Below are 15089 nucleotides of genomic sequence, written 5' to 3'. Positions count from 1 at the left end.
ATAATTTTGAAAGTTGAAAATCCAAAAAAACAGATGTTTGAAGTACTTACCTTATTTAAATTATACGGTTTATCATAAAATAACTAAAATACTAAGAGGAAATAGTTTAAATTATCTAAATCCTCACCTGTCATAAGTGAATCCACAATGTCAAAAATTGATAAAACAATTAGTGATTGAGATCCTTTAATTTATAAATATGGAGGCAGTCACCGGAAGAAATAAAAAACAAAGTGAAAAGTAATTGCCTGTGGAGAACTTTTGTCCCTCATTATTATTTTGTATGACTTGATTTTTTTCATAACAAATGTATGCGTTAGTATACTTTAATAAAATTAAAACAGAAACTATTTAACTGCGAATGAAGGCCTTGAAGTCAGGGCCAAGCTTTGATACAACTGGGTAGGTTTTGTCGAGGTGACATTTATTTCCAGCCCCTTCCCGTGCCCTCTGATTGGCTCTCTCGGAATTGGTTTTCTCCCAGTATCAAAGGGATTCACTGCCCTCCTGCCCCTGGCTTCCTCCCGCCTTCACTGAGGAAAAGCACATCTCTGGTTGTTTTCTGCTCCTCAACTTTGATCATTACAAAATGAGTCTATTCTTGGTCTCATTCTTAAAATGATTTGTTTTTGGCGCTCCGGGGCTCGCGCCCCTGCCTCGTGCCTGCGCCGCTCGTATGTAAATGAGGGCGCGTGACGCGGGACGCGGATGGACAAGGGAAGAGAGAGAGTGGCCGCTGCCCTCGCCGCCCGGTGCTGGAGCCCTCGGTGCGCGGCGGAGAGGAGAGGATGCCGGCGGGAACTCGACTCTTGGCGCCACCGTCTCATGCACTGTGTAGGTTTTGAGAGTATTTTAGAAGGGCTTTATAGACCACGGCTACGAAGAGCCCTGAGTTTATTTGAAGGATTGTCTACCATCTCTTGATTCTTCACAGTCAACACCAACAGAGAAACTGTCATCTCAGGGCCAGTCCAACACTGAAAGACTGAATGCCAAGCAGAAAATTAGCTAAATGCACTCTTTCGAAAGAAAGACCTTCCTCAGAACTGTGATCCTAACATTCCCCTAGTTGCTCAGGAATTAATGAAAAAGATGATACGTCAGTTTGCAATTGAGTATATTTCAAAAAGTGGTAAAATTCAAGAGAATAGAAATGGTTCAATTGGACCAAGTCTAATATGTAAAAGTATTCAAATGAATCAAGCAGAAAACTCCCTTCAGGAAGAACAGGAAGGCCCCTTAGACCTCACTGTGAATCGAATGCAAGAACAAAATACTCAGCAAGGGGATGGAGTGTTAGATCTCTCTACAAAGAAAACCAGCATAAAATCTGAAGAGTCGTCCGTATGCGATCCTTCTTCTGAAAATTCAATGGCTGGGAGACTACAGAGAAACAGAGAGGACTATGTGGAGAGAAGTGCTGAGTTTGCAGATGGTTTGCTCTCAAAAGCTTTGAAAGACATTCAGTCTGGAGCACTGGACAGAAATAAAGCAGGCATACCTCAAAAAACTTTACTTCTCCACTTAGAAGCCTTACCAGCAGGGAAGCCTGCATCTTTTAAAAACAAAGCTCGAGATTTCAGTGATAGTTACTCATATAAAGACAGTAAAGAAACTTGTGCAGTGCTGCATAAAGTAGCCCTGTGGGCAAGAGCTCAAGCAGAGCGCACAGAAAAAAGTAAACTCAATCTAATTTAAAGAAAAAAATGAAAGCCTACAATATGAAACTTCACGTCCTACTGTACAGTTAAAAATTCCTCAACTACGAGTAAGTTCTGTTTCAAAACCACAACCTGATGGTCCTGGTCTGCTGGATGTTATGTATCAAGTTTCCAAAACCTCTCCAGTCCTAGAAGGATCAGCTCTCCAAAAACTGAAAAATATACTCCCTAAACAGAAGAAAATAGAATGTTCTGGGCCCGTAACTCACTCAAGTGTTGACTCTTACTTTCTACCCGGGGACCTCTCTCCTTTGTGTCTTAATTCTAAAAATGGAACAGTTGATGGAACCTCTGAAAATACTGAAGATGGATTGGATCGAAAAGATAATAAGCAGCCCAGGAAAAAACGTGGCCGTTATCGGCAGTATGATCATGAAATAATGGAAGAGGCTATTGCAATGGTAATGAGTGGCAAAATGAGTGCTTCCAAAGCACAAGGAATTTATGGGGTACCTCACGGCACTTTAGAATACAAGGTAAAAGAAAGATCTGGAACACTGAAGACTCCTCCTCCGAAGAAACTCCGAGTACCAGACACTGGGTTATATAATATGACAGATTCAGGGACTGGCAGCTGCAAAAACAGCAGCAAGCCTGTGTAGATTACTTGTTAGGAAAATGTTTGTACGTGTGTTTGTGTGTGTGTGTGTATGTGCACAGGTGTGTGTTTGTGTGTCTATATACACACACGTGGGAATTACAGATGCTCACTCTGACAGGAGACATGAAATTTTGCAGTTGAAAAACCACTTACATGCCTTTTGAAAAAAAGTTTTATTCAGGGTTTTCACTGTGGACAGAATTATATAGTTGCTTACTTAATTCTGATAGTTTGTATTTAATCCTTGTATAAATAGGTGAAAAAGATTGAGGTTTTCTTTAGTAGTCAATAGCATAAAGCGTTGTGGGAAAACAAGTAATTGTCAAGTGAAACATTTTTATAGGTGAAAGACCACCCCAGCCATTCAGTTAAACCATCTTATAATGGAAATATGATATTAATAGTTTTTAAACATTTTTACCTAACATACTTAGAGTTACTGTAAGTACGTCAACCAACCAATCAGAGTTTAAATACGCAGCTATCTCCATACTAAGAAAAATTAATATATACAGTATTAGGACACTACAGTGCATTCTATGAAATATGAAATGCACTCAAGTGCATCCACCAGGAATAGACAAGAAAACCTTAAATGATATGTATAATGAAATTTAATATTTATCATTTAACAGTTGTTGTAGCAGGAAGTTGGGGTTTATAAGGTATACACTTTTTGAAAAAAACTGACACATTGTTAACCCCAGGAGCTATAAAATCCTTTAATATAAGATGGAATACTAAGAACAAAAAGTAATTTAAATTTAATTATTAAAATAATTTAATTTTGTTTTTCATTTGAAAAATAAGCTAATGTGTAAGATTAGAAAAGAAAGTTGGAATGCAACTTAGAGCATGTTTATAATGGGCACAGAAAAAGCTTGAGAATGATCATTTTGGTTTAAATGTGCTGGTTGGTTGATGTTATGACTACTTTAAATTTTAAGGATTGTGATAGACTCCTACTATTGAAAAACCTCAGTGTAACTTTAATATATTTGCTGCTGTGACATTTCAAAACATTTTCAGTTTATCAAAAATGAATTACAGATTTCATTTTGGTGGGCGATACATTATCATTTTGCTAATAACCAAATTTGCAGTTTGTTCAGGGTCTTAAATGGATTTACAAATATTTAACACTGAAGCTGTTTTGAACTTTCAGTAATGTAAACTCTACTAATTGGGCAGTTAGAAGCTGGGCAGTGCATTTTAACTTTTACTAGCCTCATAAAAGAGACCAGTAATTTTTATATAGCAGTTTTAAAATGTGGTTCAGAGTATCCATGTTGGATTTATGGAGTATGCCGTTTTAGTGGTAAAATGTTATAAAGCATGTGCCTCCATATAAAGATTGGGGATTTGCTTCATATGTTCACAGTTCTCCGAGTGCCCCTTTGCTCTGTTAAAAGTCAGGTTCTGATCATTTTTCTAAGCCAGTTTTCCTAAGTCCAAAAGGAATACTTAAAGCTGAATTTAAAAAATAAGTGCACCTTGTCAAATACTTGTGTTTTTACACTTGTGTTTGTGTGTATCTAATAATCACATATACATGTAATACTAAAGAGATTTTCAGCTATTACATTGAAAAACTGCTTACATATGTATAAGGAAACTGAAGAGAGGGAAATACACAACCAAGTAGATATTTGGTCTCTTCGATCTATACTGAACCCTCTTCAGCAATTAATGTTACCTGCATGCTAGGGTATGAATCCTCTCGCTCTTTTTTATTCCCCCAAGAAAGTATACATAATAGATTGCAAAACAGCAGATGTCAGGGTCATCTTTCTTTTTAAAGAATTAAGCCATATTTTGTGAGGGCCAGAACTTGGATGATTTAATGTATTTCCCCTCCCCGCCCCCCGCGCCCCCAGTGAAAAGCAAAGTTAATGTTTCAACACAATTTTATTGACCTCTTTATACAGAATTTTACTTGCAAAAATTTGGGGGCTTGAAGGCATTACATAATATTTATATTGTATTGAGCTTTTTTATTCCTCACACTATATTTACATTAATAAATTGATTGAGAAGTTTATAGTAAAGGGATACTTACAGAACACTTTTATATCATTTAAAAGATGACCTGACCAAAAACTTGACAGGATTCATAAAATCAGGGATCATTTTGCTATTGACTTCACAGTGCTCAGTAGTTTTATAGGTAATATTATAGTTAATTTGCCGCGTTTTAGTACTTGTATTATTTATTTTTGGTCAGAAATAGTAAATTAAATATTTTTTGATAGTTTGTAGGTAATGATCAACTCCTAACTTTTAAGATTTTTTTATTTTTTCCTTTTTCTCCCCAAAGCCCCCCGGTACATAGTTGTATATTCTTCGTTGTGTGTTCTTCTAGTTGTGGCATGTGGGACGCTGCCTCAGCGTGGTCTGATGAGCAGTGCCATGTCCGCGCCCAGGATTCGAACTAACGAAACACTGGGTCGCCTGCAGCGGAGCGCGCGAACTTAACCACTCGGCCACGGGGCCAGCCCCCAACTCCTAACTTTTAAAAGAAACAAAATGTTTCTAGTTACTGAGTTCACTTTTGATCATACAAACTTGGAAAGGCAGGGAAATTTATGGCTTCCCCTTCCCCCCAGTGATTCCATTAAGATATTCTCTATGTTAAACTTTCAAAGTACTTTATAAATTTAGTTACCAGTTATTACTTATTAATTGACAATTTTCTGAAAAATCCAGTTTCAGCAGACTTTTAATGAAGGTGAAAGCAACCATTATGTGCTTTCTACTTATTTGAATGTTCCTCAAGTATTTTATATTTTAAAAAAAAAAAGAAGGAAAAGAAAAAACGGTGCCTCTGTTTTTAGAAAACTACTGCTCAGTAAAGTTGTTTAAACCATTTCTGGTAGCTAATGATAATTTTATATTAAATTGTATACTAACTTTAGTGAGACTGATTTTTTTAGTTGTTTACAGTACAAATACTTGTATTTGTTTTTTAATTGCAGTATTTCCATTGTCACAGTAATTTAGTAAAACTCTGGCTGCCTTGATTTTGACAGATTTTGTTAATATAAACTGATTGTTAGGCAATTAGTTATATTTATGCATAAATCAATTGCTCTATGATTCATGAATTATTTATTACAATATTTTCTAATGAATTCATGTATCTGTCTTGTGTTGTACTGTAATTCTGTTCCTACTTTGTGTTGTTATATATCTAAATCTGATTGTATGAATTTTAATTGTTCAGTTAACGTGTTTCTAGGTTGTAATTTGTAGTAAAGCTCTTCAGTGCTTTTGCACTTAAATTTAAAAAATAAATAAAAAATAAAAATGATTTGGTTTTGGCTCATGGTAAAAATCAGTAATAATCTAATAACTGAAATTCCCTTCCTCCTCCTGTTCCCATCCCTGCCAAATATTATTTAATGTGTGATCTCATTTAGGGAGATTAGATGGGAGAGTTTTATATGCATGTTTTTGTTTTTTAATCTCAGAAACAGAGGGTTAAATTGATCAGATGCTTCACTGCACGGTGTATTAGTATTACGGTTCATACCAAGTACCTCATGTGATAAATTTATCCCCTTTTATTTTCATCCCCCTCTCTCATTCTCTACCCACCTTGAGAATTTTAACTCTAAATAATGAGCTCAAAAGAATTCATCTCTGTTGGCAGACTGTTAAGGCACTGGGATAGGTAGGGGAAAATTATTTGGGAGTGTGTGAGAAAGAGGCCTTCCCAAGGAACTTCAAATTACACCATCTTTACAGGGCTTGTTTTATTCTTTTTACGTAATGATTCAGTAGTCACTATCAACTGGGACTGGAATTAGGATGGACTTTAAATCTCTTGTTGAGATGTTTTCTTATGGCAAGGTCTCATTAACATCATTTAAACAGAGTATAGCACAACACCCCAAGCAGGTGGGTGCTTAGTAAGTATTATCATGCAGTGATAATGATGATGTAAAACTATAGGCTTCAGGTAAGGGTTGATGACTTATTCACCACACACCTTAAACTACATTCTTAAAACACAGATGAAACTCATTAAATTATTTTGACAGTTTTATATGCTTCATCAACATGTTGGATATGGGATAAACAAACGGCCTACAATTAACTACAAACAATTATTTCCACTATTATTAACGGATGTTCACCAATAGCATTATATAACCTACACAACAAAGAGCATCTACTTGCAAGAAATGCAGCACATTGTTTTTTATTTCCTGTATCTCATTTATTCAATACACATTTTTTCCATGAGAAACATTATTGGTGTTAACACTCATCCAAAAGTTCATTACTTAATGCAAACGATTTTCTAGGTAGAGAAAAAAATTGTATATATTTCTGTAGATGAGGGCACATTTTGCAACATATTTTGTAATTTTCCTCTCAGAAGTATGAAAATTCTAAAGAAAAGATTATGAAATATATTGAAGTGAAACCTCTTAAAGGCAGGAACTAGCTTATTTTTTTTCAGTATTTTCTTTTGTACTTCTAAATAGAGTCTGGACTTTATCTTCACATTGTTTTATAGAACTCATATATCTGTATTTTTCTTGAATTTGCATTATTAGGTCCACAAGAGACGTACTTTTTTTTTTTAACTTTTATAAAATACTCAATTTGGGAAAGTCTGTCCTACTCGATTTCAAACAACGTGGGAGCGAGATCTTGTTTGACTTCATCCACGTATATTTTTCAGTAACAGGTTTCAGTGTCTTGCTCATAAATATTGCTTAAATAAAGCATGAATGCAAATTTTTCTTTCTGTAGTATTTTATACTTGTTTTAAAATAAGTTGAAAAGGGTTTAATTAAACATAGAAGTAGCTCCCCTCCAAAAATTTCTCTCCTTCACTATTTGTGATCACTAAGAGGAACCAGAAAGAAAACTCCCCAGCGAGACAAGTGAAATATAAAAAGAATAAGAGAAAGAAAAAGAAAGGAACCTTGTTTTCTATACCACATTCACTTAAGACAAAAATAGGGAAGCTATTTTTTAGCTTGAAAATAATGTTATGTGTTCTATGCTGCAGATATTCAATTTTATATCCTAGGAAACACTACTGTTCTACTAGGAGGCAGTGTAAGTGTGAGTCCTGGCTCTGCCGCTTGTTGTGAGACCTTGGTCAAGCTACCCGACCTTGCCAACCCTTACCGTCCCGGTCCGTAAAAGGTAGTAACATCTACCTCCACAAGCTATTGATCGAATAAGGCTGACAACACAGCGATGACACGTGCCAAGCGCTCCTATGGCACCTGTCATCACGAGCAGCTCAGTGAAGTTCGTATCTCAGCAACTCGGTGGGTCAATGCAGTAGACGTAGAAGCACACTGATGGGAATGCGTAGGTTGAATTTCATTACACAGGTTAGTATTAGCCAGGCATTTTACTAGCTGGACTCTGAGTATTGTTTAATCTCACTGTGTTTGATTAGCCAAATTCAAAATTAGTAATTCTGCGCTCAGGTTATCTCATTCTCCACGGCGCGGTCAGAGAAGACGCTGCCTCTTGAGGACCGCAGACCGCAGCGTTTGCAGTGCGCGTTTGCTGTGGCGGAAGAGAACACCGGACGTTCAAGCCCGGGCTCAAGCCACGATCTCTCAAACCATGAAGACATCCGCAGCGAATTTACAAAAAAAAAAAAAGGCAGAGCAACACCGACATGTCAGTCTTCTAAAGCTTCCGAAGCCGCTGCCGGATTCCAGGGCGCTGGCGCGCTCGCGGCACTGCGACAGGGGCGGGGCCGCAGCCGTAAAGCAGCGCCCCAGACCACGTGGGCTCCGACGCGGCCCGGTGCCCTTGGAGGCTCTTGCTGGGGGGTCATGGCAGGTTCGGTGCAGGGCAGTGGGTCCAGGGCTCTGGACCTGCTCCGGACCCTGCCCCGGGTTAGCCTGGCCAACTTAAAGCCGAATCCGGGCTCCAGGAAACTGGTAAGTGGCTGGTGGCGTTGCGGGCAAGCGCTGGCGCACGGGGCGATGGAAGCGGCCCTGCACTGCCCGCGCTTTCCGGGGACTGCTTACTCCAGAGGGTATTGGGATGGAGGTAGGGTTTCTGAGTCCCTGTTCTCCTTAACTGCAGAGGAAAATCTTCTCGCGTGGTGTCAACTCGCAATACGGTTTATGCTTAAAAGCATAATTATGCTAGGGCGTAGGAGCGAAGTCGCACTGCAAAATGATTGTCCCGTTCAAAATTGGAATTAAAATGAAGGACTTTTCCAGTATAGCTTCATGGGAAAGAGTTGAATTGATTTATTCCGTTAGATGTCTCTTCAAATCACTAAATACAGCCAGAAAAGCTGTTAGGTGACGTACTGTAATTTTGAAAATCAGTTCGTTGCCTTCGTGAAGTGACAGGAAGTAAATTAAGAAAAATGTTTTCTTTATAAATTAATCTTTAAATAAAATAATGTATGGGTAGCAATGACATATTTACAATTCCAAAATAGAATTTCTTAACTATCATGTAAGCTTTGTTTGTTGTGGATGTTTAACTCTAGGTTTTTTTCCGTTCGAGCCTGTTGTAGAACCCTTATCCCCATCCCATCCTTGGAAGTTTGCCTTTGAAACACAGCTTGCACTTTGGTTGCAAGAATTAGGTACATCTTCAGAGGCAAAGATGCTGATTTAGAGTGTTTGGACGCTAGAGCAGCTAGGACAGTGCTTGGCACAAGGTAGTGTTAGCTAGTACTGGTTGGTTGGATGAATAAATGGTGTAACAAAAAATATACAACGAAAAGATGAGATACAGTTTATAAAAAGGCATCTGTAGATCATAAAACTTTGTTCTTTCCTTTAGGAAAGACGACCGAGGGGGCGGAGAAGAGGTAGAAGATGTGGCAGAGGCGACAGATAAAGGAGAACGACAGAGAGGAACCCGGCCCCGACTGGGCTTTGAGGGAGGCCAGACTCCATTTTACATACAAATCCCAAAATACGGGTTTAATGAAGGACATAGGTAGGTTGTTCTGCTTTTTAAAGTAGAAAGCCCTGTTTTTCGCTGAGAATCACCTAAAAAATAGCTTGGTAGAAATTGATAGTCACTTTGAAGCAAACTTTTGCCCCTGTTCCTCTGAAGCATCTTTAGTCGTGCAATTAGTTTGGAATAGCAGGGAAAAAAGCCCAGACATTGAGCCTGCAAAATGGAGATAATGATGCCTGCTCTCCTGGTTGTTTAGAGGCTTAGCAATAATATATATAAAAACCTGGCTCATTGTGATTACCCAATAAATGACAACTACCATGGTTACTTTGAGTTCCATTCATGCATAATTCAGATAGTGGGTTAAATTTTCCCCAAATTTGTTTGTTGATTTGTGTAAATGAGTGAAGTAAAATGCTTAAGAGGCAAAGTATTTTTAGCAAAATAAAGGAAATACTGGTTTTGTGTCGTTACCAAAAATCAAGCAGTATAACGTTTCTGTTGTAGTCAGGAGGGTCTTATTTTGTTACCATCTAAATTGTTGGAGGAAAATAGAGAACAAAACTTTTAAGTTGATTTGGAGAACTTAAGAGGAAGAGAGTTGAGTTTTCCAACTGTTACTTTCTTGTTTTGTAGCTTCAGACGCCGGTATCAGCCTTTGAGTCTCAACAGGCTGCAGTGTCTTATTGATTTGGGTCGAGTTGATCCTACTCAGCCTATTGACTTAACCCAGCTTGTCAATGGGAGAGGTGTGACCATCCAGCCATATAAAAGGGATTATGGTGTCCAGCTGGTAGAGGAGGTAAGTCTGGATTAGTATTTTTGGAGTTAGATAGGAGGCTATTTCTGATTTTCATATAATCTATACTCTGCCTCCTTTGTTTTTATCCCTTTTGAATTGTTATAACCATTACATAGTGGTGATTGTGTTTATACTCAGTTGTGGTTTTAGAAAGCCAGCATGATCACGTCGAGGGGCCTCTGTTCCCATGGTCCGGGAATGCTCTTCTCCCGTGTGTCCGTTCAGCTTGTTCCCTCCCTCCCTTTGGTTCTCTGTTCAGATCTGATAATATCAGAAAGGTCTTTTTTGATTTTCTTTTATAAAGGAACACTCAGCCCCCACCCGCTTCCCCCACAGTCGTACTCTGTCTGCATTACTCTGCCCGAAGTATTTTTTCTTTGAATATATGAACACCTGACATTTATTACTAAGTAATGCATTTATTTTTCACTGTCTTCCTCAGTGTGATGTAAGTTCTTTGAGAGCAGGTACTGTGATTCATTCCTATGTTTGCAATATTGGAAATATTGGCTCATGATAATAACTCAGTATTTATGGAAGAAAGGGATCAAATCCAATTCTAATCGCAGTAAAGGACTTTTCTATTTATAGACATTGGCCAGGCATTTCATAAGCAAATAAACGTGTTGTTAATTAACTGCTCCTCCTCCTTGTTGTCAGTAATGTAACTGTGTGAGTAACTTAGTGTCCACTAGAGGGAGGCATATGTTTATGGAAAAACCTTTTAGATTCCTTTGAAAAAGTAAACCTTACGGATAAAGGATTTTCAAATAAGATGATTTGAAGATAGATTACCAAATATGCGATTAAGTCTCAGTATCCTACTCTGGGTGTATAAGGGAATGCACATGTAAATTGACATGGAAAAATCCGTGACCTCTTCAGCTGTTAAACTGCGCATCCCAGCAACTCACAGGTATGTGTCTATTAAACTAACAAAAATAATCCTGAAAACGACACCAGGGCAGTGGTTGTGTAAGTACAGTTCCACATCGTTTACAGCGCTGTAAATTGATTTCAGATTTGTAGTAAATAGTGGATAATAAGACTTTCTGATCCTTCAGCATAAAATTACCAATTTGGAAAGACATGTTTTCAAGGAAAAACAAAATAAACCTAACTGATAGAAAGACATTCCTAAAAATGCTTTTATAATACTTAAAATACTGCAACTAACCCCAATGTCCAAGGATGGGGAGTGGTCAAGCAATCTATGGAATAGTAATTAAAAATCACAAATTATAGGGGCTGGCCCTGTGGCCTAGTGGTTAAGTTTGGCGCCCTCCCCTTCTGTGGCCTGGGTTCAGTTCCTGGGTACAGACCCACACCACTCGTCGACGGCCATGCTCTGGCAGCAACCCGCAGACAAAATAGAGAAAGACGGGCAACAGATGTTAGCTCAGGGTGAATCTTCCTCAGCAGAAAAAAAAAAAAAAATCACAAATAATATGGCAAGACCTTACTTTATTGAGTCAAACGTACCATAATTATTAAAATGCAGGTCGGTATCATAGATGGAAAAAGTGTATCTTAGAATTGATGGAATATTTTTTAAATATATTAAAGGTTCATAATTAATAAAAGGAACTTGATTGGGAGCCAGCTTGTTTCAACCACACCAAAATAGGAAAAAATTCTTATCACTACAAAAAGAATGGTAATGATGCCATCTTTTTATTTTTGTCAGAATCTGTTTTGAAATTAAAATATAGCACATCCTAACTAAAGTGATCAAAAGTAGAACTTAAAAAAGTTCAGGACTACATTTTTCAGTGTTGACCATGGTAGGGAAAGGTAAACTTATTTTCTGTCAGTTTAGAGGCTGTAGTAAAGTCAATAATGAATGCAAAGTGAATTTCTGTTGTCCTTTGCTCCCTTTTTTCTTAGAGGGGGTGACCCCTCCAAAGCTCAGATATTTTATTCTTTCGCTGATTCTAGCCCACTCGTCCCCCTCTTTAACCTTCTCTTGGCCTCTTGCTTGTTAAGGGATAGGAAGATAAGTCATGATCTGTATCCTACAGCATAATGTTGTGGTTAAGAACACATACTGTGGCTGGACTGTCTGGGTTAGAATCCTAGCTTTGTGATTTTGGGCAAGGTATTTAACCTATCTGTGCTTCAGTTTCCCCATCTGTGAAGTTGGTTTAGCAATAATCCTGTCATAGGGTTGTTATGAGGGTTAAACAGCCAACTATTACCGAAGTACTGGGAATGGGTGCTTATATTGGTGTCTACGAAATACATCAAGTGAAAATATAGTCATCTCTGCTCACAGGGAAGGAAAATTGGTAAAAGAAGGGGGCCTAGAAAATGTAAAAGAATTTGATGTTATTTGATAGGACCTGGAAGCAGAAGTCTTTGAAGTAGGAATTGCTGTTACATTGTGGGCATTTTGGAGGAGGAAACACAGTGTAAAAAGGAAGCTTGCCATAGTTAATTTACTTTTAGCCAAGCTAGCTACTCACAGACTATTTTGACGTGTTACAGGGTGCTGATACCTTTAAGGCGAAAGTTAATATTGAAGTACAGTTGGCTTCGGAACTAGCCATTGCTGCAATCGAAGAGAGTGGTGGTGTCGTTACTACAGCCTTCTGTGATCCCAGAAGTCTGGGTAAGCTTGCTCCGCAGTCATTTTCTTCTCTCCCTCTTTGTCTCATGCTGGCTGCATGTGAGGATTGTAAAAGTCCTCATGGCTGTTTGACTTGCCGTTTGGACACCTCTGTTTTCTGTTTCAGGATTTCTTATTAGTGCTGTGGCTGGTGGGGCTCTGTCCTCTGATAGACCTCAGCCAGTAGGTCATAAAAAGGTTTTGTTTTTGTTTTTGAACACAGGGCTTAAATACAATGTTACCTATGTCTAGAAACTCACTAATGGTTGGTAACCCAGGAGTAACTCTGACTTTCAAGATACAAACTTTTGAAAATTAAGCATTTCCATTTGTTTACTTAAAACAAGCTTATTTAATTAAAAGAGTTCTTGGAATTAAGTTCTCATCTTGGTCATATTTAAAAATTAATGATTATAAAATACCATTATTAAAAGAAAACCATCATGTAAATAAAATAGTCAACATTTGCCTTTCTCTTTTTTTAATTTAAAAATTGTTTTAGAAATTCTATGCAAACCTGTTCCATTCTTTCTGCGTGGACAACCCATTCCAAAACGAATGCTTGCACCTGAAGCACTGGTGCCGTATTATACTGATGCAAAGAATCGTGGTGACCTGGCGGATCCGGCCAAATTTCCTGAAGCAAGACTTGAACTCGCCCAGAAGTATGGTTATATTTTACCTGACGTTACTAAAGATGAACTCTTCAAAGTTACTACTCGAAAGGACCCAAGGCAGATTTTCTTTGGTCTTGCTCCTGGACGGGTGGTGAATATGGCAGATAAGAAAATCCTGAAACCTACAGAGGAGAATGTCCTCAAGTATTACAGCTCATGAATTCCCTTCCAAGAAAGCAGAGTTGGAAAAGAGGACTGGAAAAGGAGGCCATGCGATAAAACAAAGAATTGGTGCGGTCACTGTGTTTGAGTGATGTCTACGACCTGGCTCTCAATAATACTTTCATCTTGGTCATTGTATTATTTCTTATCATAGTCATTGTCAAGGAAAGTCTGCCTAGCAATGGCTTAAACAAATTAGTTTTTTTCTTATTTTTTATCACCTAAGAAGAATTGGTAGTGACGGTAATAGCCATAGCAGTTCAATAATCTTGCAGTTTCTGTATCTGCAATTCTCATGGCCTCTCCCCAAGACCCTAAGATGATCACCATGGCTCCAGTAAGAATAACCTTAAAGGGCAGGAAGAAGCGGGGAGAATGGTTCAAGCTATAGCTGCCCTGTTCATAAGGAAGCAAAAGTTTTCTCATGACCACCCCTTGCAGACTTTCATATACATCTTATTATCCATAGCTGTGTCATTTGATTCCCTCTAAGGGCAATGAGGCTGACGCACTGAGACTTAACTATGCCTGCCTCTACAGTTGGTAGATGGGAGAGGCAGAACATCCTTGGGGATGGAAATTGATTAGCCAACCACTAAGGACTGCCAACGTCATCAAAAAAGTTATTCATTCAGTATATATTTGTTGAATGTCAAGTATTCTAGGTTCTATTTAAATAACATAATATACATATATTTTATAGGGTACTTGATATTTACAAAATATATTTTTATAAATATAAAATAATTAAAAATACTTTAGAAAAGGTGCACTACTTCAAAAAAAGATCATAATAGAAGTTTTCAATGTACATTTTTTAAAATGTGCTTTCAAAAACCGTACCTAGTCATTCTGGAAAATGTAATGAAAACAGGTATTGCAGTTTGAATGGTACTACGCTAGAAAACAGAAGTAAATAGTTGTAGCAAAAACTTGTAGATATAAAGATGTTTCTGTGAGAACATAAAGGGCTGATGTACCCATAATGCACATGACAGAGGGTTTAACAATGTGCTGCCAGGCACCGTAGCTTTTATATACTCGTTGATCCGTTGCTGCTGCTATTAAGTTGGTTTTTCTTACTAACGCAATAGGATAGACTTAGGGTAGATGATAATAACACATTGTGTTCTGTGAGAAAATATTGGGCCGTGGAAAAGAGAAAATTAAAAGGGGCGATTTAATTTTGAAGTTACATATATGATCCTGAAAGAGATAGAGAAACAACAGGAATAGTATTATCTTATAATAGCACATCTATTTATTTGGTAAATTTAAGACAACTGTTTAATAGTATCTTTATTATGTTCAAGATTATCATTATTATGTTTAAGATATTATTATTATGTTTTTAAGACATAATTTTCACTCTGAGCTCATTAGTAACAGTATAACAAAAGTTGAGGCAAATTCATTTTTGTTTTCAATCTGAAAAAAGTCACTTTTGGAAGTTTCAAGAATGGAAAAAGTGCTATAAATGTGTTTCATTAAATTGTTCTTTTAAAAATGTATTTTGAAAGTCTACAACAATGTATGAACACACCATTTTACTATTAATTTCTTCTCCTGTACATATCCGTGAGACCAGAATAAAAATGGACTATTT

The 15089-nt window shown here is 37.6% G+C and overlaps 2 pseudogenes; both read left to right on the top strand.

The window, feature by feature from the left end:
* Nucleotides 1-565: 565 nt before the first annotated feature.
* On the top strand, nucleotides 566-2474 carry LOC138915567 (ligand-dependent nuclear receptor corepressor-like protein pseudogene; annotated as a pseudogene).
* Nucleotides 2475-7994: 5520 nt separating this feature from the next.
* Nucleotides 7995-15089, top strand: LOC138915586 (large ribosomal subunit protein uL15m-like; annotated as a pseudogene).

Source organism: Equus caballus, chromosome 9, assembly GCF_041296265.1.
Source record: "Equus caballus isolate H_3958 breed thoroughbred chromosome 9, TB-T2T, whole genome shotgun sequence".
Taxonomy (NCBI): Eukaryota; Metazoa; Chordata; class Mammalia; order Perissodactyla; family Equidae; genus Equus; species Equus caballus.
The sequence above is the reverse complement of the archived record's forward strand: the minus strand, read 5'-3'. Positions and strand labels throughout refer to the sequence as shown.